This window comes from Lytechinus pictus, chromosome 13, assembly GCF_037042905.1.
Source record: "Lytechinus pictus isolate F3 Inbred chromosome 13, Lp3.0, whole genome shotgun sequence".
Taxonomy (NCBI): Eukaryota; Metazoa; Echinodermata; class Echinoidea; order Temnopleuroida; family Toxopneustidae; genus Lytechinus; species Lytechinus pictus.
Window position 1 is genome coordinate 8,527,562 of NC_087257.1, and position 26,463 is coordinate 8,554,024.

General features: G+C 37.5%; 1 long non-coding RNA gene across 1 annotated transcript; it reads left to right on the forward strand.

Moving 5' to 3' along the window:
• Positions 1–5,541: 5,541 nt before the first annotated feature.
• Positions 5,542–20,081, forward strand: LOC135156400 (uncharacterized). The gene is made up of 2 exons (XR_010295527.1): positions 5,542–5,998; positions 15,281–20,081. It is a non-coding gene; the product is annotated as an uncharacterized LOC135156400 (long non-coding RNA).
• The last annotated feature ends 6,382 nt before the right edge of the window (positions 20,082–26,463 follow it).

Genomic DNA, 26,463 nt, shown 5'->3' on the forward strand with positions numbered 1-26,463 from the left:
CCAATTAAAAATGAAAATTTAAAATGATTCAGCATATTTCTCTCTCTGCGTTCTATGACATGTACACTGTAAAACTGTGGTGTTAAAACTAACATCAGTTGGTGTTAATAGAGGACCACACCCTGAGGTGTTAAAATTACACCTTAGAGATTGAACATAACACCAAAGAGTGTAAATGTAACATCCAAAGGTGTTGTAATAACACCTATAGTTGTTAAACTAACACTGTAAATTTAACACCGGTGTAAAATAACTGGTGTGGTCTTCTATGTACACCGGTTAACACCACAGTTTTTGCTGTGTATGAGGGGTTTATCTAAAAAAAAACATTAAAATCAAAATAGCTATGTGTAAACTCATTTTAGACATCCACGACTTGTTTCCTCTTCCTCATAGCTCTTTCACCAAAAATGAATGCCCCATCTCATCCATCAACATCAATGTTCGACTTCCATCAGGTAAACGATCGTCCTCCGCTCGTGATTTCAATTGAAAACCACCCCGTCCATTCGAACCTCGACTCATCAATCAATCCCGGGATACGTTTCCACGACCTTATCATTCGACCTGGTCATCAATTTGCGATCAATCAATGAACGGTTTTCATCAATGAGAATGATGCAATCTTGTCCCATCCATTGAAGTTGGGAATTATGGTGTCCTAAAAACCGATATAAATCAATATGGCAATTTCTGATTCATTCAAGAAAGTATAAAGTACTCAGCATTGCTGCCATGAATAGAAAAGTATTCAGAAGTCAGGAGATTTTATCAGTTGAATTGTGCTGAATATGTTTGTTCTTGAAAAAAAGGAGAGGGGAAGAAATATGGAACACAGTTAAGGGAAAAAAATCGCTCATAGACACTCCCTCTGAAGTAAAATTATAATTTCCCGTCTTGTTTCGTAACATGCTCATATAACTTTCGCTAATGTTAGATTGACTGAGATATTTTTTTTGTCATAATAACTTCAAGAAAATTTACAATTCAAAGCAATGTTACGATGAACTAGAAATGAGGCACTATACATTAAGGATATATATTTTTTTTGCAAAATCATAAAGTCTGAACTATGTTGTGAAATCTATGACGCAAAGTAGAATATTAGGCGTATCTTTACACAACTTTACCGAATTCTTGACATTCTTTTATTGATGATCTCTTCAGATTATGTCACCATGTGTGTAGAGGTTATTATAAAACTATGCTCGCTGCTGCAAACAAATAATATATTCTTGTATATCGATTAAGTTTCTTTTTTGTCTTTGTTGACGTAACAAGAAAAATAACGGGTCTATTCCTTTTGATACAAATATGACATAGGCCTGTCACACTCTGTTTTCCATTATGTATGGTGGCGGTTAAGAGAAATCTAAACGGGATATTACTATGAAAATAATGGAAATTTGTGTATAAAATAATGAAAATTCATTTTCAATTTTTGGAAAAGATGGATTTATGTAAACAAAATGATAAAAATCTATTCTAAAATTTTGGAAAAGATTGATATCTATAGAAATTCATGCTAAAATATTTTTAAAGATGGAATTTATTTATAAATAAAAAGGATTAATGCTAAAATTTTGGAAAAGATGGATTTATTTATAAATAAAAAGGATTAATGCTAAAATTTTGGAAAAGATGGATTTTTGTATAAAAAATAAAAGACATTAATGCCAACAGTTTGGGAAAGATGGATTTCTGTATCATGGGTAGGCGATAAGGGTATAATGAGAGAAATGGAACGTGTAAAGCGATATTGGATTGTTTATAAGACCTCCCAATAAACGTGATTATGAATATGAAGCGGCACCTTTGTCGCTGATGCGGAGAGGCCGAGGGGAGTGGGTTAACACGTGCTGATGGACGAGGCTAAACTTACAACCAGTAATAGCGTTGAACACTAACAAAGCAGACTTCAACTCAATATAGATAATTGGCGCATAGATGGGGGACTTGGGGGCACTGGACACCCCCCCCAAAAAAAAAATGAATTAATGAATGAATAAATAAATAAATAAATAATAAATGAATGAATAGATACAAAATAAATAGGAATATATATACTTAAAACAAATAAAAAGATAAATGAATAAATGAAAATAAATGAAATCAAAATAAATGAAAAAAAAATAAAAAATGAAAAAAGAAAGTACAAACATAAAAAATAAAAAAATCACGCCTGTAACAATTTTGTTTTAATGAAGAGAAAAAAAGAAAGAAAAGGAAAGGAAAAGGGGTGAAGTATGATATCATGAATATTATGTCAACATCTATCATAAAATCATATTTTCATTTTTTAAAATCGCTCGCTTGCATCTAGTTAGAAATGTCGCCCCATTTGCTATTGTGCCCCTGCCCAATTTTCTTCGGTTCATTACGCTAATGATATCCTATACAACGATCATGCCCAAGTAGACCATATCCATTGCTACCATTGTCTCGTGTAGCCGGAAACACAAAATAAAAACGAACTAAAGTGCGGATAAAAATTCGATAATAATACTTTATAAAACAATGCTAAATTTTAAGAAGTATATTACATGATTTGATGTATCATCAAGTCGCTGGGGAGAAGCTATTGCTGGGGCGTGACGAGTCCAATTAGCGAAATAACAACTTCAAACTTCAAAATATTACTCGGCTAATTATGTCTCAACGCTCCCTGTTTTGCGTCGTCGACGGGGAATGTTGGTCATAATTGCATAGTTTGTTGGTTGATAAAATTGCCAAGATTCCACCATCATCGTCTCACATTCGTAACCCGGTGGCTAATTGTTTTCATTATCATTCGGAACGTAATAATTTGGAAATATCAATCTCGATAATTACTTAGGCAAGTTAGGCTTTACCATGACAAGCCTAGGACATACATTCTTCTTGAATGACTTATGAAAAAAGAGACGTAACGGTCATCTTTTTTCACACTTATTCTAATTTTTTTTTTAAACTCAACTATGAGTAATTTCTATGAACTGTAATATCCTCGTCACTTGAAATTATCATCATTATCTTAAAAACTCACAACATTTGCTTACGTGTGACCACATTATCTTAAAACAGGAAAGCATAAGTGACTTTCATAGGTCACCAAATACTTTTTTTTCAGCGAGCTTCTGAACTAATCGTATTGCAAAATCCATCTTCGGGGTATAGAAGACTGTTATTGGGTTACTTGTCGTATGACCCGACTAGAAATTACTTAGGCCTAATTACCCCAAGTCTATTTTTAACGATATATTTTATTCAGCATAGGTATATTTGCCCAAACTAAGGCATGTAACGAAAAAACGTGCTCAAATGTGTATCGTATCAATTTTGTATATACGTGCACCGAGCATCGGGTGGAATATGGCCGAACCCGGCCCACGAACCTTCCCACTAGTTTTTCTCCCTGTCCAAACATTGACCCAATTCTGGGGTGGATTATTTCAGGCCATTGCCGCTGGTCGCTCGGGTGTGAATTTGATGGTAAAGGTGAAAAAAGGCGTAACATCAAGCAAATGAAGCAAAATCCAGGATAAATGGGCGAATTAAACCGACACACCTGTTTCTCTCATTGCACAAGCAGTTCAGTAAAATAGGACAAAACGAAGCAAAATAAGATATAACAAAAACGACAAGATTTTGGATGGATCTAGTGATAGCTAGCTACAACTCAAGAGGCAAATGGCGTACAGATGGGGGGGGGGGAGGTGTTGAGAACCATGGAACCTCCAACACCCAAACAAACTTACACCAAGATAAGGGGGGGAAGAAAAGGAAAGGAAAATGGGTACAATGTTATTTTCTGAAGTACAACAATTTATTTATAAAAAAAAATTCTTATATTAAAAAGTTAATAAATTTTGCTCCATACGCATGACCCTTCAAAAATGGTTGATCATCATACGCTACTGTAATAAAAGATGATGATGGTTGGGATAATGATGGTGATGATGATGGTGGTGATGATGATGATGATGTGGTGATGGTGATGATGATGATGATGTGGTGGTGGTGGTGGCGGTGGTGATGGTGGTTGTGGTGATGATGGTGATGATGATGATGATGATGATGATGATGATGATGATAACAAAGTTATGATGATTATGCTGATGACATCATTGATAATATTGAATACCTTACCAATATTTTCTCGTATCACGTTATCGAACATCTGAACAACGCACATCCCAGTGAATAAATCATATAACGAACCTTTTTCTCCTTGAATTATGACGTCAGAATATATGCATTATCATAGCCACAATAGGGATACGAAACCGACTGTGAAAAGCCTTAGAATACAGACATTGTCAATCACAATCATGAACCGAAGTTCTTTATAAAACAAGTTTAATGATCAGGTTAGCAAATTAAAATATCTTCTTTTTCACTGTATCTGTTCGGGTTTACCATTTCCTGCCCATGAAAAACCCAAGAACGATGTCCATTTCCTTGCAGGCGCCGCGTATTGCTGCCCGGCGACGTACCGCACCATCGGATATTAAAGGGTGGCGTATATCAAAGAATTATTGTCCATGAGTAAATTAGATTGTCATTTTTTCGTTTATATGCTTTTTTACTACGGAATAGAATTCCAAGGATGATACTTCTCTCCTATATTGGTGATAATACAATCCACACGCAATGATGAAAATACTGTTTATAATTTCTTTACTTTGTAAACTTTACAGGAGCTATTCAACAGTATAAACAAGCGTTTAAAAACTTCAACATCTTTGATATATAATCTTCAATAATATTAAGCATGGCTGTATATGCTTTTAAAAATATTGTAAAGTTAACGTAGTAAATAGCATTGTATAAATTTTTAAAGTATTGTGTGTGTGTGTGAGTGAGGGTGTGTGTGTCTCTTTCCCAATCAATTGCGGTGATAAAATTGCGTATTTTAACGCTACATGATTGTGAAATCGATGTTAATATCATACATCCCAGGGTTTGTATGTCTTCATTTACACGCAAAAGTATTGTTATCTGTTTATCCATTTCATGTTTGTGGCCCCTTTTTGTGTGCGCCGATTTCTCCGGAGTCGCCAATTAAAACCATCATCGTGTAGTATTGAATCTTTGCTGTTACCTAAATTTTGACTGCGTAATATGTCTTGATTGTTGAAAAAAACATTCAGTCTGGTATAGTTTTTTTTTTCAACGGAACGAGTCCGTGTGTATACTCACGAAAATGTTGGAAAGCAGTCATGTACCATTTACATGATGACACTTTTTATATTTCTCATCGTAAAATTAGGATTTCTAGAAATATTTCATGTAAGGTTAGCAACATTTTCGTCATAAGGGAGAGATTAAAAAAAAATCTTTGTTAAGAGTTGACTGCAGATATAGGTACATACAAGTGTGCGTACGTCTGTGAGACTGTCCGTCCGTCTAGTCCGTCCCTCCTTCAATCAGAAAACTTGTGTCGATTATAGTGACGTACGACAAATCCTGTCGGTATGCAAATTGCAATTACGGTGAGCGTGATGTGGCAGGTTCAACTGTCATCGAGTGAGAACGAAAGAGAGAAGGAAAAGAAAGAGAGAGAGAGGGAAGGAAGACGAGACGTAAACACCCTAGCCACCAAACGGTCGTCTGTCAGCCGAATTTTGGATCTCACACCTTCCCGCGCGCTGCCTGCCAATTTATTACTCGAATGTCACTGACCATCGCATGCTCGCATTCCCGTTCCCCCTTATTTTTCCCGTAATTTAAACCGGTGTTTTCTTCAATATCACAATTGCAAGTTAGCTTAGAAATCAAAATGCGATGCTGATTTTTTGATCGTGAATTTTGTTACCTTTGCCTTTAGTTTTTATGTCATGACATCTGCGACGTTCTTTCTGTTGTGAATGCACGAGACCCAAGTCAGCTGGAAGAGTTTGTGAGGAATCGCCGGGCTGCTTGATGCGGCAGCAACACATCGTGTGTAGTATCCGCCACATCGGAAAGGTGAAGAATCTCTCTCTTTCGACGACTCCAGAACTCCACAACATCAATCGTAAGTAAAACATTGTTTTTTCCGAAATAGAATTATAAAACTCCCCTGTCCGTCATACACCAGATCGTAATTGCAGTTATTATTAGCAATATGATTATTAAAAAGCCACAACTTTATGAGGAATTAATCGAGTGTGTGATTTGACATGAATGGGTCGAATTACTTACGTTTTATGAGTAGAGAGAGGCGTCCAGCGGTTAAAACCACGATAACCGCACATTGATCAGTCGGAAGAATAAATTTGTCTTCATTTATTTCTTTGCCAGTTTTCCAATATATCATCGTATAGAAAAATATGATATCATGAGGTTTTATTAAGGCGTATAGATAGTTATGGAAAGTTATACGTAATAATGCAGTCCTCTTCTCTGAAACTGAAATGGCAGAAAGGAGTAAATCAAAATTTTAAAGGGATGGAGCAGTGAGCACTTTTTAAAATAAGGTTGGAAAACACTGACTCCTCGGCCCTTTTCCACCCTTTTCCACCCTTTTCACCTATTGTAGATTTTGAGTGATGAATGCTTATCATATTCCGTCCTTTCTTGCTAACAGTTCGCCTCTTTTCAAAAAAAAATCTTACGTAGTAATCTGGTAATGTTCCTCAGGGAGTGGCAAGTGTGCAAATGTGTTCTGGAAGGTAAATGATACGATAACCTGGGGAATGATATATTTGTAGCAAAAGAGCATAATATAGATACAAAGTAAAGATGTACTGGAAACAAAACACAGTGTGTGCCACAGTGTGTTTACAGTGTGGAACACCATGTGAAATCACATTCACACTGTGAAATTTGAGCATTTCAACAGTGTGAATCACATATTCACATAGTCGACCGTGTGAACACGCTGTGAACAGTCACACTTTCGAGGTGTCCACAGTGTGAAAATATCACACTGTTGAATTTGAGCATTTTAACAGTGTGAATAATATTTTCACTTAGTCCACTATGTGAACACACTGTGATCACAGTGTTTGACACTGTTCTTTCCAACAAGGAAAGAGCTGAAAAATAGAAATAATTGTTTACTTTCTGATGTTCTTGATTGCAAACATATACTTACAATCTGGCACTGTATCTACCTTTAAATATTATAAACAAAACTTTGAAAGAACCTATTTTTATCGATATATATCTATCGTCATTGTTTCATGGACTCTTTTTATTCCCGCACTTTCCGTGATGTATGTTTTGATACTATGAATTAGAAAATTAAGTTACTGCAACATGCGTATTATTGATTGTGAATCATTGTTTCTGCACTTTGGAAGTACTCGGTATGTACCAAAACGAAATGGGTGAAAAAGTTTATTTGCTAATTCAGATGAGACAGGCTCGTCGCGCGTTAGGGAGTCAAAAATAGGTGAAAAGGAAGAAAAGAAGGGGTTCTGTAATTGAAGAAATAATGAGAATCAAGGGTAATAGTGTGTTTTGGGGCGATTTCTATCCACCAAATTCTCGTCACCCTTCTGTACTGTGGCGCGGATTGGAACACTCAACTAAATTTATATTGCTATTCACTCACACGGCCAAAATTAAGCCAAGAAAAAATCTCGCCCGAAATTCTAAATTTAGTGCCTCAACGGGAAAAAAATTGAAGTGAACAGACACACCATCTTTCATCCTTTTCAATGTATTAAGGTTAGTTTTTTATTTTCCCCATTTTATTTTTTCTCATAGAACAGTACAAAATGAGTAGAAGTACAATTATAATAAACAATTGAAGTAACGAATATGTAATACAAAATATTAATCCTCCCAGGAGATTTAGTAAATGATGATTCTTAGTCACATATATCTTGAAGGTGTGTCAACGAATTTGATTTTTTTTATGAGTGGATTTTTTTTCATCCACGTCAACAATATTGAATACAACATGAATCAAAGTTCAGTATCAAAAATAAAATAAGACCTTTGTAGTTTTAACTAACGCCTTGAACCCATGGATCAAAGATCTCCTTCGGCGCAGATTCAAAATGTTTCGTGCTTTTTAAAATAGTTGGAGCCAGTGTTTGTAATACATTTTGAATATTGTTGTTCCTTTATTCGTTTTTTCGCCTCGTCTTTCGTTAATTGTTTTGTTAACGATTCATTGTAAAGAAGTTTTGTTTATTTTATATGTTACCCTTATATTTTTGATGAAATACTTATCCCATTTATCAATACAGACCACCCCAAGAAAATGATGGATTGAACGAGTAGAGAACAATTGAGATTACATAACATCAAATATTTCATTGTTTCCCCTAAGGATATAAAATATGAAATTAATGACTATTCAAATTTTTTGTTTTTTTTCACAAAACATTAAAATACACATTATTGGCAAATTAGAGAGTCGATGATGTCATACAGTCACTATATATTTGCAGTTTTATTCAAAGTCTCGGCCTACATTTTTCCTTCCGTAAATCCTGGCTTCATTCCATATATTCACTTTATTGTGATTCATGGGCGTACAGATGGGGGGGGGGGGCTTGGAGGGTCTTCCCCCTTAAAAAAATCATGACCAAGGAAAAAAAGAGAAAAGGAAAGGGATAAGGGTGAAATATGATATCATTTTCCGAATATTATGTCAAAATCTATGCACAAACTTGGATTTTTGTCGAAAAATGTGGTTGTTTTTGCCTGCTCGCTTCGCTCGCTCACAACTTCTTATCAATTTTACGCGATCACCATATCGAGCCCCCTCAAAGTTTTTGGATCATTACGCCACCGTTGTGATTCAGGCAAGAGCTGCTTTATCACCAAAGAAACAGAGAATGCGTGACATCTTTGAATCCCTTATTTGCATAAACTGAAGTCTAGAATGTAGCCTGTATATGCAATTATGAAAATGAGCGAAACTTAAATTAAATATATCATAACTTTGTTATTTTACATCCAACTTTGATAGATTGTGTTTGTGCGGGCTTATCTCTTCACTTAAATCAACTTGTTATCATGTTTATTGTAGTAGGATTGCATGGCCTTTGAAAATTCTAACGGAATATACGCATCTTTGGCATCATGCCATTGACTCTCCCCCCCATTGGCGGCGGAAGCAAAAACATTTAGGGGGGGGCCCACCCGAAATTTTTGGATGGACACAGGGAAAAACTTTGACAAGCCCCCCCCCCCCAAAAAAAAAAAAGGTTATCAACCTAAATTCTAGGGGGGACCACAAACATTTCAGGGGGGCCCACGTCAATTTAGGGGGACGCAGGAAAAAAATTGACAAGCAAAAAAAAAAAAAAAAAGGTTATCAAAAAAAAATTTGGGGGGGGGGGGGGACCGTCCCCCCACCTCAAATTTAGGGGGGGACAGGTCCCCCCCCCCCCCCGCTTCCGCCGCCTATGCCTCCACTTATTATTTTTATTTGACTTACCCTTTCTTTCTTTCTTTCTTTAAAGCGAGCGCTTTTCAGCACCACATCCTTTTCAACTAATGCAGTGTGCAGGAAATTCACCCGCTGTGTTCAATCTTAACTGTTCTTAACTTTCTGCTCATTTTCCCCTATTCCTCATCAATATTTCATCTAAATCAATCACCTTCTCTCTCTCTTAAACACACAGAGACACGCACGCGCGCAACCGACCTGTCCTCGCACTATCCCACACCCACACCATTACCCACACCCACATGCATTCATACCCACACACTCACACATCATCATATTATCTCCCATTTCATTTTCCTTTTAAATTGATCGATACATTTCAGATATTGATATTAATATATTGACATATTCGTATTCACATTGGTCACGACCATGCCTAGCACCATGAATAAAATAGTGCCCTCGCACTATCCCACACCCATATCCTCACCCACATGTATTCGCACCCACACACTCACACATTATCTCCCATTTCCTTTTCCTTTTAAAATGATCGATAAATTTCAGATATCGACATTAATATATTGATATCGATATATTCCTCCTATTCACATTGGTCACGACCAACCTAGCAACACGAATAAAGTGAAGTCAACAATGAATAAGTCGTTATCCTTGAAACCGTCGCCTAAAGATGGCGCATTTCCAAACTAAAGTCATGCAAACGGAGAAATGAAAAACCGGGAGAAAACGGATGTGATGGTGGTTTCAGCCCTGAGCGGTACTGTGTGGTTGCGAATAAGAGATGATTTTTTTTATGTTGCTACAGGGCCGTTGAACAGGGAAAATCTGGGGTTTAACGGGAGGGAGTGGTGGGCACAGATTGAAGATATTTTGGGCCAAATGTTGATTGACAACCACCCAAATTCTCGCAAGTACCTGATTGGCACCCCCCTCGAAAAAAAGAGAAAGGAAAGGGCAAGTTTTCCACTTTCAAAATGGTCATTTTAGGGGAAGGGGCACTTCTATCTTTTCCATACACGTTAGAATGGCGAAGCATCCAGTCTCATGCACCCCCCCCCCTTGGATCCACCACTATAAACAAACGAGATTACCCCGCCCCCCCCCCCGCACACACACACACACACCCATTTTAATGAAGTGGGTGTACATAAATAACACATCGCCCCCTTTGTAATGACGACTTGTTTAAAAGTGATACCAAAAGAACACTAAAGTTTGATTGATTTTACGTTAATAAGTTCACTTTCTTGATAATCATGGTTCATATCTTCGTAATACGACCTTTTGCTTTGCACATATCCTTTGTGAATATGACAAATGAAACCGTGCAACAAGAAAAAAAAACAGTAATAATTTTAATTGACACGCGAGAAGTTCCAAGAGGAATATTTTACATGTATATTAAAATGAAACTTGTCACCTTAATTGACAGTTTGTTTTGACAATGTTTGCATAAATTCTGATAATGGTTATCCTTCGTGACCATTTTGATAGAATGTCATTAAAAAACATCACAACTACTACCATCCCTCCACTAACAACAAGAATTCCCATTTTCTTCCAATTTCTACTACTTCTACGTCTACTACTACCACCATCACCACTACTACTACTACTACTACTACTACTACTACTACTACTACTACTACTACTACTACTATACTACTACTGCTACTACTACTACCACCACCACCACTACTACTACTAGTACTACTACTACTACTACTATTACTACTACTACTACTACTACTACTACCACTACTACTACTTCTACTACTTCTACTACTACTATACTACTACTACTACTACTACTACTACTGTATACCTCTACGGTTCGTGTGGTCTAGTGGTTAGAGCATTGGACTCGTAATCGTAAGGTTGTGAGTTAGAATCCCCGCTCAGTTCAATTTGAAAAAATAGTAATTTCGGCCGTCTATAAGTTCACCCAATACACCTGATTAAATTACACGTAAAGTGTTTCCTATACATGTTTCTTTATTATATACCAGCTATACGTTAACCAGCAAAAAGCTGTCCTGATCCTACGGGAGTTACCATAACAGAAACTTCTACTGCTACTTTTATAACACAACTACTATGTGCTGCTGCTGCTAGTACTACTGCAACAGCTACAATAACGTCTATCATATTTATGGGGAGACTGATCAAAAGTTGAAAAAATGTAGCATTTAAATCTCAGATATATCTGAAGCAGTCAGATAGTATTTAAGATGATGACATGATATTCATGATTACGAACATAATGAATATTCAAAGTGCAGTATTGTTGGGTGTAGGATAAGGAGTATGATAGCTTATATCGAACCGATTCGGGACGGGTACCAACTAGCTTCTACTAGGCGAGGGGTTATATTATGAAGACGAGCGAGCATGACTGGCGCGTCCCTGACCTATCCCAACTCATCGTGTCCATGAGCATCTCCAGATAGAGATAGAGTGAGAGCCATCTTATTCTTGCGATTTACACTTGATTAACCATTCTTTGAGCAGGTGGTCTTTAAAAGACGTATAGATGCTATCGAATTAAGGGGGTCTCCTAAAGGGGGTTCCGATGTAAAACACTGGTGATTATGAGGATTGCTAATGTAGTCGCCAGATGTACCGGCCTTCAACTTGATCGCAACATTTTTTTTTCATGATGGAAGGAACCTGAAATCAGAGTACTAATCAGCAGATTCAAGGGGTGGAATTCGGACTTCAGGGTTTCACAAACTGGAGCGCAGAAAACTATCGATAAGTATTCGAAGTGGAAAAATATCAAAGTGCATTCTTAGTTACATGCGCTTCACAAGCACTGATTTGTTTTGTGTATTCATTTGAAGATTTGAAACATTTTGATTGCATTCGGGGCAAAAGAAAGGGTTCAAGCCGCAGTCAGTTACCATGGTTACTGCTGGAAGCTAGGGTGTCGACCAGGTGGGTGTTTCATAAAACTGTTCGTAAGTTAAGAGCGACTTTAAGAACGACTGGTGATCCTTTCTTGTGGTAAATGGTATATTCATTGGCGATTGGTAAGCGCGTAGAGTCGTTCTTAAAGTCGTTCTTAACTTACGAACAGCTTTATGAAACGACCACCAGTGCTCAGTAACACAAACATTTGTAATCAATCTTTGGATTGCGCAATGGCCAATCAGAATCGTTGTAGCACGAGCATTTTGTTCAATGCATTCACCATGAACCAATAAGGGGTGTTCTCTCATATTTGTAATCAATCCCCTGGTCAACATCAATGACAGGAGTTTGATCAATACTGAATTCCTGGTTAAAGGGATGGTCCAGGCTAGAGATATTTCTATCTCAATATATAGATTAAAATTCACAGAGCAAAATGCTGAAAATTTGATCAAAATCGGATAACAAATAACAAAGTTATTGAATTTACAAGATTTGCATTATTCCGGTGAAACAATTCTAGGCACGTCTTTATGAATATTCATTAGGTGGGCTGATGATGTCATATCCCCACTTGTTATTTTGTATTTTATTATATGAATTTAGGTTTATTCAAAAATTTTCTACCAAGAACTACAATAATTGACAGCTGATTAAGAGCATTTATATTTATTGCCGTAACTTATTTCATCATAATGGAGACACATCATTTACACATGTATGAAAAATGAAACATTTATGATTTCATGTAATAACATAAGAAAAGGGAAAGTGGGGATGTGACATCATCAGCCCACCTAATGAATATTCATGAGGATATGTATATTACCGTTTTCACAAAACATTTATAAACTTTAGAATTCAATAACTTCTTTATTTGTTGTCCGATTTTGATGAATTTTTCAGCATTTTGCTTTGTGAATTTTACTCTATTTATTTAGATATAAATATTTTCAGCCTGGACCATCCCTTTAAAGTTCTCCCGAATTTTGAAGTACCTTCCTTCTGGCTAACAATGTTCTATTAAAGGACAAGTCCACCCCAGCAAGAATTGATTTGAATAAAAAGAGAAAAATCCAACAGGCATAACACTGAAAATTTCATTGAAATCGGATGTAAAATAAGAAAATTATGACTTTTTAAGGTTTTGCTTAATTTCACAAAACAGTTATATGCACACCCTGGTCGATATGCAAATGAGGGGACTAGTGATATCACCCACTCACTATTTCTTTTGTATTTCATTATATGAAATATTTCAATTTTCTCCCCATTGTAATGTGAATCAAAGTTTTATTCTTTCCTGGACATGTGGAGTTGCATTGTTTTAACATTTTATGGTTCATTCAAGTTGGTCATTATTGTCAAATTTGTAAAAATTGAAATATTGCATAATTCAAACAATAAAATACAAAAGAAATAGTGAGTGAAGGAGTCATCGTCTGGTTCATTTGCAAAACACTGAGTTGTGCATATAACTATTTTCCAAAAGTGAAACTTCAATATGTCATAACTTTCTTATTTAACATCCAATTTTGATGAAATTTTCAGCGTTATGCTTGTTTGATTTTTCTCTATTGATTCAAGTCACCATTTTTCTGGGGTGAACTTGACCTTTAATACAGAAGCGGATCTAGAGGGGGGGTTGGGGGGGTTGCAACCCCCCCAAAAAAAAAAATCCGGGGACCATTTTTTTAAATCTTATCTTTTTTTTTAAACTTGTAATTTTATTTTATTCTATTTTATGCAAGAAAACGCCATTTTCACACACAGATTTTCAAAAATTTTCCCTACTGTGGGAGGGGGGACACCCCCCTCCCACACCCTCCCCCCTCGCTCGCTCCGCTCGCTTGGACTCAGTCGCTACGCTCCCTCGCATACCACCCCAACCCCCCCCCTTTATAAAAAGCTGGATCCGCCCCTGTAATACTGATTTTTATGAGACTGGCCGGGCCCTGAACATACCATACTTCGCATGGTATATGGATGGGATCTAAAATATTGTTTTAATGAGTTAATTAATCACTCGAAGCTTCATCAATCTTTAACCGCACTCTCATTGAAATATAATATGAACTCTGAGAATAAGATGAGTATAAACGACAACAGATGCGTTGATTAACGATAGCCTATCACACATGCGATGTTATTAATCAAAACATCTCGACTGCTGATAGGATAACCCGACATTTTATACCGAATAAGACTTGAACTGAAGTAGGTACATTAACAGTGCTAGAGCTTTAACATGTTTGAAATGAAATCTTATACTTGAAAATGCTAAACATCAATGAGTCCCTCGGTAAACCATTTCCCAGTTTTCTTCTGGGTAAAAATAGAAAGTTCATTTACATTGGCGTAATGAGGCAAAAATATATGAAAGGGCACGACATGGTGTATCTAAAATGCTGCGAGTGAGCAAATAATTCAACCTTTTTGATAAACAAATGAAATTTCAAATAGGTTAATTAATGATCTGTGTCTCACCTTTGTTTACTTGTACTATTTCGTTTCCAGCTGCCTGTTTAATTATGTTTAAAAAAAACAAATTAAATTAAATTAAATTCAATATTGTGCGATAGATTTTTTAATGATATAATATATTATGTTGACGAATGAATCGATAAATTATCATTTATGCTAAGCTTTGAGTTAAGGTACTCTCAAATAGTATACTTATAAAAGAAATGATAAGTAAGACATTGTACGGATCATTTCTTTTAAAAGTATAGAATTTGAGAGTACCTTAAAGTACAAGGTATAGTAATATAAAAACACAAAAAATGCAGAGGCTAACTGCATATAAGCAGAGATGCTTGAATCGTAGCAGTCAGAAAAGGGTCGGCTACATGAAAACCAATAAAATCAAACAGAAATTGGGATTTACATTTACATTTCATGATTACAAAAGAAATATCATACTGTTCATGAAAATGATTATGATGATGATGATTGTGGTAATGGTATAATAACAAAACTAATATTTTTTTCCCATTATTTCTTTATCTTTATTCTTTTCATCCATAGACACGTGACTTTCCACACGACGGTAAAAAAGGACACCTTAGCCATATCAACAGACCACCATCGCACGACATATTCCTTCCCCACATCACCATGGCAACGGTAACCACGACGCAATCTTCCTTATTGATGTTGACCTTGATCCTGCTCTCAATTACTACGTCATCGTTAGTCCTTGCCGATTGCCGGAAGCTGGGTCTTCAATACAAACTAGCCAGACCCGGCTGCAGACCCGTAACTCTAGACTCTGTCGGCTGCCGCGGTACCTGCAGCGGCTACACGAGAATATCACCGAATAATTACCTCGAGGTCGAGCGATCCTGCACCTGTTGCCAAGAGATGGGGTTCTTAGAGCGCACCCAGCGGTTGCAGTGCCCCACTCTGAGTCCTCCATTCCGTGACGTCACATACAGGATACCACGGCGTTGCGCGTGCCGCCCGTGCCGGTCCGTCGCCAGCGTGAATCGGGTACAGACACTCGAAGATCTACGATTCGGGTGAAGACCAGGAAACCAATGAAAACAATGAACTTTATGCCCGTGTCCATATCATGTCAGATTTACAAAGTACTATTTTTATGACAACGACGATGACCCGGTGACACTGGTGACGAGTTGCACTTCCGGTGTAATGAAAACAGAAACGAAAATTCTAAAACTTCATGTGCATTCTTAAGTAATTTGATGTGGTATTTATCTGAGTTTATATTGTTATTCCGTATTGATCATATTGATGAATTATGATACCAGGCATATTGGGAATCTTAGAGGAAAAAGAATAAAACTACATTTAGGATAACGTTTTGATTATATTCATACCAGGAATTGTGTTAGCTAGAAATAATTTTTGTGAAAAATAACCCTATTTTCCCGGGCCTTTTTTTTCACTAAAACTTTCCGATCAATGTATTTTTCTTTATGAATAGACAGTTTTAATGAAATAAAATCGTAGTTATTTTTATTCAAATTGATCTTTTTTTGGCACACGAAAACAGAGGCGAAAAGAATCGCCCCCTCCTTCCGCCGCAAAATGGCAAAATCTCAGTGTTTTTACCCTGTAAATTCTCTGGTTTGCATGTTGATGTTAGATCTCATGCCAGTAAATGTCTGAAGAGTGTAATATTGATTCTCGAAAGCTGCTACAATTTCCGTATTAAATCAAGGGTCGTCGAATCCCCCCCGCAGCACGTGACCCCAGAGCAGTATGCTTCCATGAGCATGATGGGAAAAGAGTTGTGTTGTCACAATGTGTTGCACGTTTCCATCCTCAAATCCTACTACATGAATTTCAAAATTCATGTATACTTCCGGTTCATTGCACCGTGCATGATGGGATTGGGCAAAGGGGTGATGGTGAAGCTGGTTTAAAGATTATTCATTCCCTTTTAATTCCGAGTCATGGTTCCGACTTATGGATTAATTTAAAGAACATTTTGGTATAAATCATTGATGATAATATCTATATAGCGCTAAATACAATGGCCCGTACTCTGAAGTCGGGTTTAACTTAGACCATGGTCCCACTCTGTGCTAAACTTATGGGAAGCAAAATGTGTCAAAATTTTGTTTGCATCAAATGCTTCACATGTTTACTGTTCTCTTTCCTAATTCTTTAATGGTGAATACATATCTTATTAATCATTCCCAGACAGCTAATGTTTTTTTAAACAAATGACCTGATAAACTGAACTTCTACTGTTAGCGATTTATATCACAACTGGCTTTCCATTGTTAAACCTGACTTCAAAATACAGGCCAATTTTTTTCTAAGCGGTGCATTGTATTTCCCTGGCTTTAGCAAGGCTACCCTGATCGGACGCCCGAGCATTCAAGGAATTTTCCCCCTATGCCGGGTGCCTATTTACCATATTTACTACACCTGGATGGAGAGTTGCAAATGTAGATAAACGCCTTGCCAAAGGACGCGATTGTTGCGGTGGGATTCGAATCCCAGACCTTGTGGTTCAATGTCAGGACACTTATCCACTAAGCCACAACACCTCTATTCAGACATATCAGATCGATCGAATTCATCCCTAAAACTAGAACTTTTACTTGACCTTTGACTCGGATGGGGTCCACTCCCAACTGACGACGCTTTAATCTGACTCCGATCAAAAATAATGAGAGTGTATGTAGTGAATATTGGGCGTCTCGTATTATCCAAGTTCCAACCCCCACTCCCTTGGCATCCTTAGGTGTCATATTTAATCTGGTTTGCCACTCTTCACCCAGGATGAAAGGGTTTGTAGTCAGGAGAAATCTCAATGTTGTTATTCTATGTAGCCATATTCTGTAGCATCATTAGAAACTATCTGTCTGATTTTTTTTTTTACATTTTATCACTGATATTACTGTTAATGTCTTATCATTATCAGTGTAACATTCTCAATTGCAGTTGGTCAGATCCAGGATGTTCTTACAGTATCTAAATATAATATGGTCATGGTTTTATGCGACACACACTCGTTCAATGGTTGTATTCATGGGATACAATTAGCATCCCATCTTGCTATTTTGAAAATAATGGGCTAGTACTTTTTTTAATCCATCATGTAACAAAAATAATGTTTTCCTTTAAAAAACATCAAACATGTGCACTTTGCAAAATCCTATATTTTTGTCTCTTTAAAGTACTCATTCAACGTTAACCTGACTCAAAGTTTCGGATAAAATTTTCCTCCGAAGAAATCGAAGAATCCACCTGCTTTTTCGAAGGCACTCATATTACCATCGATTTATAGGCGGAGGAGAAGAATTTAGGGGTGTCATGCGTGAATCCCGCACAATTTACATAATAGAAGTCAAGACATTCCTCCGAACCGACATCAAGCGTTCCTCTCTTCTCAAGTAAATGGGCGAATAGATACATCTTGTGGTTTAAAACATACCTACGAATCAATTGGTGTGAAGCCGAGTAGAGCGATGGTGCACGGAAAAAAGGTGGCGCGCACTCTTCATGCTCTTATCATTATTTTACAAGCGAAACAAAATGCAAGAAACGTCGTGTTAGTGCGTTCATTGGCGCACTCTTAATAGACCGTTTGCGTTTGGTTTCCTTCTTGAAAAGTGCAAATTATTCGGTGTCAAAGCAATAATTTATGATGCTTTAACAATAATCTTCACACCGTGAAGGGCTTGTAGGTAGGGTTCATAGAAAGTGGTCTCTTTGACTGTTGTTGACATTGATGTTCCATATTTCGAGATATTCCATGTTTCGTCGAGGGAGAGTTAACCATTATGTTGACATTTTGATCGAAGCATAAGGATCTGTCAGGGTACATAAATGAGCTCTTTCAGTAAGATTGGACGGAACAAATAAAAGGGGAAAATAAAAAGACAAACTTGAAATGTTTCAGGTTGTCAAAATTTGAGTTCTTTTTACATAGATTATGGATACTCGGAGCGGTAAATAACGGTCGTATAGAATACCTTTATTTTTCACAGCAAAAGTCCACTATCTTATTTTATACAGCTATAAAAATTGCTTCTCATGAAGTCGATGAAGCATTGAGTAAAATATTTGATCTGTGTGTAAAATAATCGTAACATATAACTTTTTGCAGTATTGCTGTGACTGTACATAAGAAAGGTTGAGTGTCAAAAAAGTTTTGAAATTGTGGCGTATAAACGAGGTGGTGCCCCGATCGTCGAATTAGCTGGTAATTCGTAAGTAATAAATAAAAGTAATATTATTCGGGGATATTGCAAAACAAGCATCCTTATTATTGATGGGTTTTTAATGTCAACACCAAAATTAAGTAAATAGAACATACTGGTTTGCATCGCCCGAAAGAGATGAAAAATTACATCTTGACCTTGGTAATTAAAGTATGCATTTGAAAATCATATAATTTTATTCACTAAATTTCTAAACGGTATGGACAGTACATGATTGAGCTTTAACCTATGTCTAAAATGTTGATAAAATGGCGAAGTTACTGTTGGTTATGCATGATAATGTTTAATATTCATGTATTCGTATTAATTCAATTTTATTCTGTCATACACTTCGTGGAATCATTATTCAATGACAATGCTTGCATTTAACCTTCTGCTGCACATAATATTTATAAATTATTTGGGTATAACCTATATTGTCATATTATAGTTTCGAATTTAAAGAATGTGTAACAGGGTATGACTTATCAACAGGAGAATAGATAAATATTTTCCAAATGTATTTTGGGTTTGGCTGATGCAGAAATGCCTGAAAAGTAAAACGTGCTGCGAAAGAGTTATAGAGTCTTTAAATACATGAAAATGTATATAGATCCTTACGTTCAATTGTAATTGGAAAAAAAAGAAAATATATTAATTTATTCCATATAGTATGAAAATGATTCGCTATTTGTACATAGAGTATGTAAAAAGAGGACTTGGCATTTAATGTCCAATTGTAAATAGCACCGTAATTACCATCTGTCTCCCTTCCCCTCTCGATATATGTCTATCTCTCTCTCTGTCTCTTTCTATCTCCCTCTCTCTCTCGCTTATGTACACACACACGCACACACCCTTACACACGCACCCCCACACCCACCAACACACACACACAAACACACCCAAACATACTTCTATAATTTTATTCAGGTTTAGAAGGTACCTATAGCTTTAATGTAGATCGAAATCAAACAATGTAAAAACATCATGAAGTATCAGGGTATAAGACAAATTGGGAAATAAACGAACATGTCCTTGTCATAACGACCTTTCATTAAAAAATGTCATCGTGTTAGATACGAAAGGTGTGGACGATATTGTTGATTTGCTTCGAAAAAATAAAAACATTCTTACAAAATGAATTGTATCACCGACTTCCAGCGTGATCGATTTATCAATTGGGTATTTTATAGCATTCACTTCGCAGACGCTTTTTGGAACGTTGAGAATCTATTGAAAATGCCCGTCATATCACAAAGGCCGGATTAGAGGTCATTGTCGAAAGGTTGGTGGACTGGGTCAGCACATCGTCTTCAGATATGAATCGGATGAAAAAAATGCAAACGTGTCGTTTGTCCACAGTCCAGGACGACACTGCTGTTTTGAATCACCGATTTTCGACAAAGGCTGATTTGTTATGAAGGGCTTTTGATAATAGATTATCGGCGTTATGGAAAGCGTCTGTGAAGTGATAGCTAAAATACCCTACTAACGTTTTAGAGCGAATGTTTGTGATGTGTATTTGATGTATTCGAGAGTTTCACAATCATGACGATGCCGCTCTCTCTACAACGCACCAATCCTTGGAAAATGCAAGTCAAATCACAATGGAGAGCCGAGAGGCTTTTGTCAAAAGTTGATGGACCGGGACAGCAGATTATCCAGAGTCACGAGACGACGCTGCTGTCTCGGTCCACAACTTTCGACAAAAGCCTCTCAGCTCTCCATTGTGATTTGACTGGCATTTTCAAAGGAATTTGCGCGTTGTAGAGAGCGGCCGCGTCGTTATTGCGAAATCTCTCTACACTGTTAAAAAAAAAACCCTGATTTTACAGAAAAAAAAAAGATTTTGCAGAAAGCAATAACAGAATCATTCTGTAAATTCATAAAACAGGATTTTTTTCTGCAATTTAACAGAACAGGGGCCCGTTGCAGAAAGAGTTGCGTTTAAACGCAAGTCAAAAAATCAATCGCAAGTCCAAAATGCGCGCTGTTGATTGGTTGAAAATCAAGTTGCGCGTGATTTTTAGAGTTGCGTTTGATTGCAACTCTTTCTGCAACGGGCCCCAGGTCTGTTTAAAAAGGGAAAAAGGGTGTCTTATTACAGTAATGTGTAAGGTTCTATACACCAAATACCAATTTCCTGTAATTTTACATTATATAATGTAAGATTACGCAATCTTGGAATCGGTAACTATTTGTAGCATTTTATGAAGATGCTGATGGTGATCATAATTGTAGTGGAGGTAGTGATAAAGAGGACGAGGAATGTGGCGGTGATGGTGACGATTATAGGGGAATGATGATGATGATGATGATGAAAATGGCGATGATGATAAGGACGAGGGGAGGAAGATTGATAAGGCTTATGATGATGATGATAATGATGAGGATGATGATTGATGGTGATGATGATTGAGGATGATGATAATGATGATGATAATGATGATGACGATAATAATGATTGATGGTGATGATGATGACGATGATGATAATCGCGATGATGACATGATTGATGGTGATAGTGATGATGTTGACGATAATAAGGTTGATGATTGATGGTGATGATGATAAAAAGGAGGGGAGGAAGATGACGATGATGATGATGACTGATGGTGATGATGATGATGGTGGTGGTGGTGATGATGATTGATAATAATAATAAGCATTTATATAGCGCCATCTATCTAGAAATATTCTATTCCGAGGCGCGTTGTTATTATTATTATTACCCCGGCTTTAGCTTGAGCTGCCTTTCAGCGCTCATGCATTCAAGGAATTAATCCTGCCGAGTACCCATTCACCTCACCTGGGTCGAGTGCAGCACAATGTGGATAAATTTCTTGCTGAAGGAAATTACACCATCGCTGGGATGTTGATGATGATGTGGTGGTGGTGGTGATGATGAAGATGATTGATGATGATGATGACGATAATAATGATGATGACTGATGGTGATGATGAAAAGGAGGGGAAGAAGATGACGATGATGATACAAATGATGACGATGATAATGATTGATAGTGATGACGATGATTGATGGTGATGATGATGATGGTGGTGGTGGTGGTGATGATGACGATGGAGATGACGATGATGATGAAAAGGAGGGGAGGAAGATTAATGAAGTTTATGATGATGATAATGATGATGACGACGATGATGATGATGATGGTAATTATGATGATGGTGGTGATGATGATGAAGATGATAATGAAAAGGAGGGGAGGAAGATTGATGAAGTTTATGATGACGATGGAGGTTGTTTCATTTCAGCGATGGTGTTGATGCTGATGATGAAGTTTGTGACGACACTGATGATATTGATGAAGACGATCATGGTGGTAATGATGGTGGTAATAATGCGATGATGAGGGGCGAGGATGTCTACAATGAGCATGATTATAATAATGATACACACATACGCACACACAAACCCGCAAACCCTCACCCACAACATATACCTACGTGAAAGACGATCAGTTCACATCATTTTTGTTGGGGTGGTAATGTTAGGGACGGTGGTAGAGTTGCAATTTTGCTGCTTCTGATGTGGATAAACATGTTAATGATAGTAATGATATACATATATATACACATTCACACAAACATGACACACAATTTCACACTGACACTCTCCCTTACCCGCCAACACAACACACACGCGCTCTCGCGCCCGAACCCACACCCACACACGCGAAGATTGCGAATAACGTTCATCGTGGTTACGTTTTGGGTAATAAATGATACAGTTAAAAAAAACAAGACCTTTGGAGAAATGATATGTTTCTGCAGGGATAAAGAAAAGCAAAATTGCTGCGAAAAAAAACATGAGAGAAGGGCGTGGATCGGCGAGACGAAAAATCCACCGGACATTGCAAAATTCGATGGATGGATATCATTTTAAAATGAAAACTGTGACCACAAGGTGGCGCTATTCATTTCAGATTGGTCTTGGACATTGCAGGCAAACCTCGTCTACAAAATGTCGCGAGTCATATTTCTTTTAGGGGGAGGGGGCACATGTACATGATTCTCCAGCTTGCTCGCTCTCTTCTCTCTGGAACAAGACAGGCATCATCCAATCACAGTATATACTCCTTTCATCTCCACTATGAATTGGGTGCGACATGTTCGTTTTTTACTGAGGATAATGATCGGGGTTCTTTGTGGGGAGGGGGTCACTCATGATTTTTTTTTCTGATTTTCGGTCAAAGTAAATAACATTAGAACCACTCTCTCAAACATACGCACACACATTCATTCAGACAGATACATATTAGTTGTCAGTATGCAGTTTAGAGAATATGGTCATCTATCAAGTAATATTGTCCCTCAAATTCCTTCATATGCCGATGCACAAGCACAAATAAAAAAACTGCAAATGTTAATGCTTAGCATATTTTCTAGATGGTTTTAGATTTACACTACTCAAAAAAAGTTAAGGTCCACTTTTTAAAACGTACATAAAGATTTTATACAAGGTGTTTTATTTCTGGAAATACCTCAGTACAACTGTCCTAAATGTCCTTAAACACGCTGTATTCAATTTCACGCATGGGTGGTTTCAGTTGTTGCACAATGTCTCTCGCATCACTGCACATCCTGAAAAGTGGGCCCCGAGGGGTATCAGCTACCGACATGAAGTGGTAAAAACGAATGTCTGAGTGTCTTTCAGGCAGTTCAGTAACGAGTGTGACCACCTCCTGCAGCAATAACGGCTTCACAGCGCTGTCTCATGGAGCTGATGAGGCGATTGATGTCTCTGACGTCCAGTGCATCCCATGCAGCCTCCAGAGCCACACCCAGCTGCTGCAGTCCAAGTGGATGGGCTTCGAGCTGCTCGAGACTCCTCCCCATCATGTCCCAGACGTGCTCTATCGGGTTTAAGTCCGGGGACCTCGCTGGCCACTCCATACGCTCAATCCCCTGGCCCTCAAGGAACTCGGTCACCACCCTAGCTCGGTGGGCACGGGCATTGTCATCCATGAAAATGATGTTTTGTCCCACATTTTCTGCAAATGGCACCACTATAGGTTCAAGGACCTCATCCCTGTACCTCACTCCTGTCATTGCTCCCCCTGGGACCACGTAGAGACGAGTACGGTTGGCGTAGGTGATGCCTCCCCACACCATGACGCTGCCTCCCCCATAACGGTCATGTTCTGCAATACAGGGGTCTGCAAATCTCTCTCCTGGTCGCCTCCAGACTCTCGAACGTCCATCATTGTGGTCAAGGGAAAATCTGCTCTCATCTGTGAACAGAACTCTACGCCATTGCTGTCTGGTCCATCTGACATGCTCCCTGGCCCAGTTGAGACGAATTCTTCTGTGAGCAGGGGTGAGTGGGACACACTGAGCTGGCCGTCTGGCATGCATATTGGCTCTGTGAAGTCGGTTACGGATTGTTTGAGTGGAAACAATCACTCCAGTTGCTGCAGCGAAGTCATTGTTGAGGCGGCGTGCACTGTGAAAGCGGTTGCGGAGGCTGAGATTCGTCAAGTAGCGATCATCTCTAGGGGTTGTCGAAACTGGTCGGCCACTGCAGGGTCTCTCGGAGTATAGCCCTGTCTCTCGGTGTCTTTGATTTGCTCTGCTAATGACACTGTGTGACACGCCCATCATTCTGGCTACTCTTCGCTGACTGAGGCCAGCTTCCAGCATCCCTAGGGCTCTGGCTACATCTGTTTCACTTAGGTGGTGTCTTGGCATTGCTGTTGTAGGCAAGTTGTTGATTGTACAGACTAAAGACGGAAAATGCTTTGGAAGACACTTGTCTTATGGCCCACTGCAATGATGCCAGAGACATCATGAAAGAACTGCATGTGTGAAATTGATGTCATTGTGTTTGATGGCATTCTGGACAGCTGTATCTTGGCATTGCTATTGTCAGCAAGTTGTTGATTGTAGAGACTAAAGACAGAAAATGCTTTGGAAGCCACTTTTGTACGGGCACATTGCAATGATGCAAGAGACATGAAAGAACTGCATGTGTGAAATTGATTTCATTGTGTTTGATGGCATCCTGGACAGCTGTATCTTGGCATTGCTGTTGTCAGCAATTTGTTGATTGTAGAGACTAAAGACAGAAAATGCATTTGAATCCACATTTGTACCACTTCACAATGGGCCCACTTTTCAGGATATGCAATAATGCGAGAGACATCATGCAACAACTGAAACCACCCATGTGTGAAATTGTTACAGGGTGTTTGAGGAGATTCAAGACAGCCATATTCGGGTATTTCTAGAAATACAACACCCGGTTTGAAAATTGTATACACACATTAAAAAGTGGTACTTAACTTTTTTTGAGTAGTGTATTATAAATCCTTATTAACCATTATCAATATGCATTCAATATTTTTTTTTGCTACCATTTAATGAGCCTCTTACAGACATAATGCGCTTAGAGACATGTTTTGTGATAAGCGCTATAGAAATAATGTTAATTATTATTTAATTATGCATGTTTCTTGGATGGGCAAAGGAGAGTAAGATCCAGAACATCTATATGCTGCAAAAGGTAAACATGTTACAGGGAAAACTCAATGAAAAACTCAAATGAAATTTTAAAAAATGGAAGTTCACCCTGACGAAAAATTGTATGTAAAAATACAAGAAAAAATAACAAAAAATATCGGTGAAGGTTTTGGGAAATTTTTATATAAGATTAAGAAAGTTATTAGAGGATTGAAAGGATAAAAAAGAAAGTTATTAGAATTTTAAAGTTTAGATACGTGACACCATAATCGAGCAGCTGCCCCATATTAAGTAACATAATATAAATGCAAAAATTTCAATTTTTAAATGGTTCATGATTATATTAGTGGGTGTGAAATGATATGTTTCTTGATATACTGAAAGTACTATAAAACCCATTTCATTTTTTAAAAGAAAATGACATTTCATTAATTTTCACCACACGATGTATGGAGAAGCTGCTCGCATATGACGTCACATATCGAAAATTATAATTCTAATAACTTTTTCCATCTTTGATGGATTTTTCTCAAAACTTCACCAATATGTTGCATTATCTATTTCTGCCATTTTGCAATAAACTTCACCGGGTGAACTTCTTTAAAAAAATAAAGATTTAAAAGTAAAAAACTACTAATAGAAATTGGTATTATGCTAGCTTTATGCAAATTATATACTGTAGTAAGATCTTTTTTACCTATAATCTTATAAATGATTGATAGAAAATCTTCAATTTTAGCTTTAAAATAAATATCATGAGACATATTCATGCAAGAGGAAAAAGAGCGTTTCATCAACATTTTTGTCCGACAAATTTTCAGATCTGACAACTTTCCGTGATTGTGTTTGGCCGAGAAGCACTGTATAATAGTGTTTGTCAGATAAAACAGGACATGTTGGATAAAAGTCCTTTCATGACATGCTCCCCAGAAATACAGAAATGCAATTAATGAGGAAAAGATTGAAAGTGCATTATCTAAAGGTTTCATGTTAAAAAAGAAAAAAGAAACAGAAGCCTAATTCATCATAGTGTGATAATTC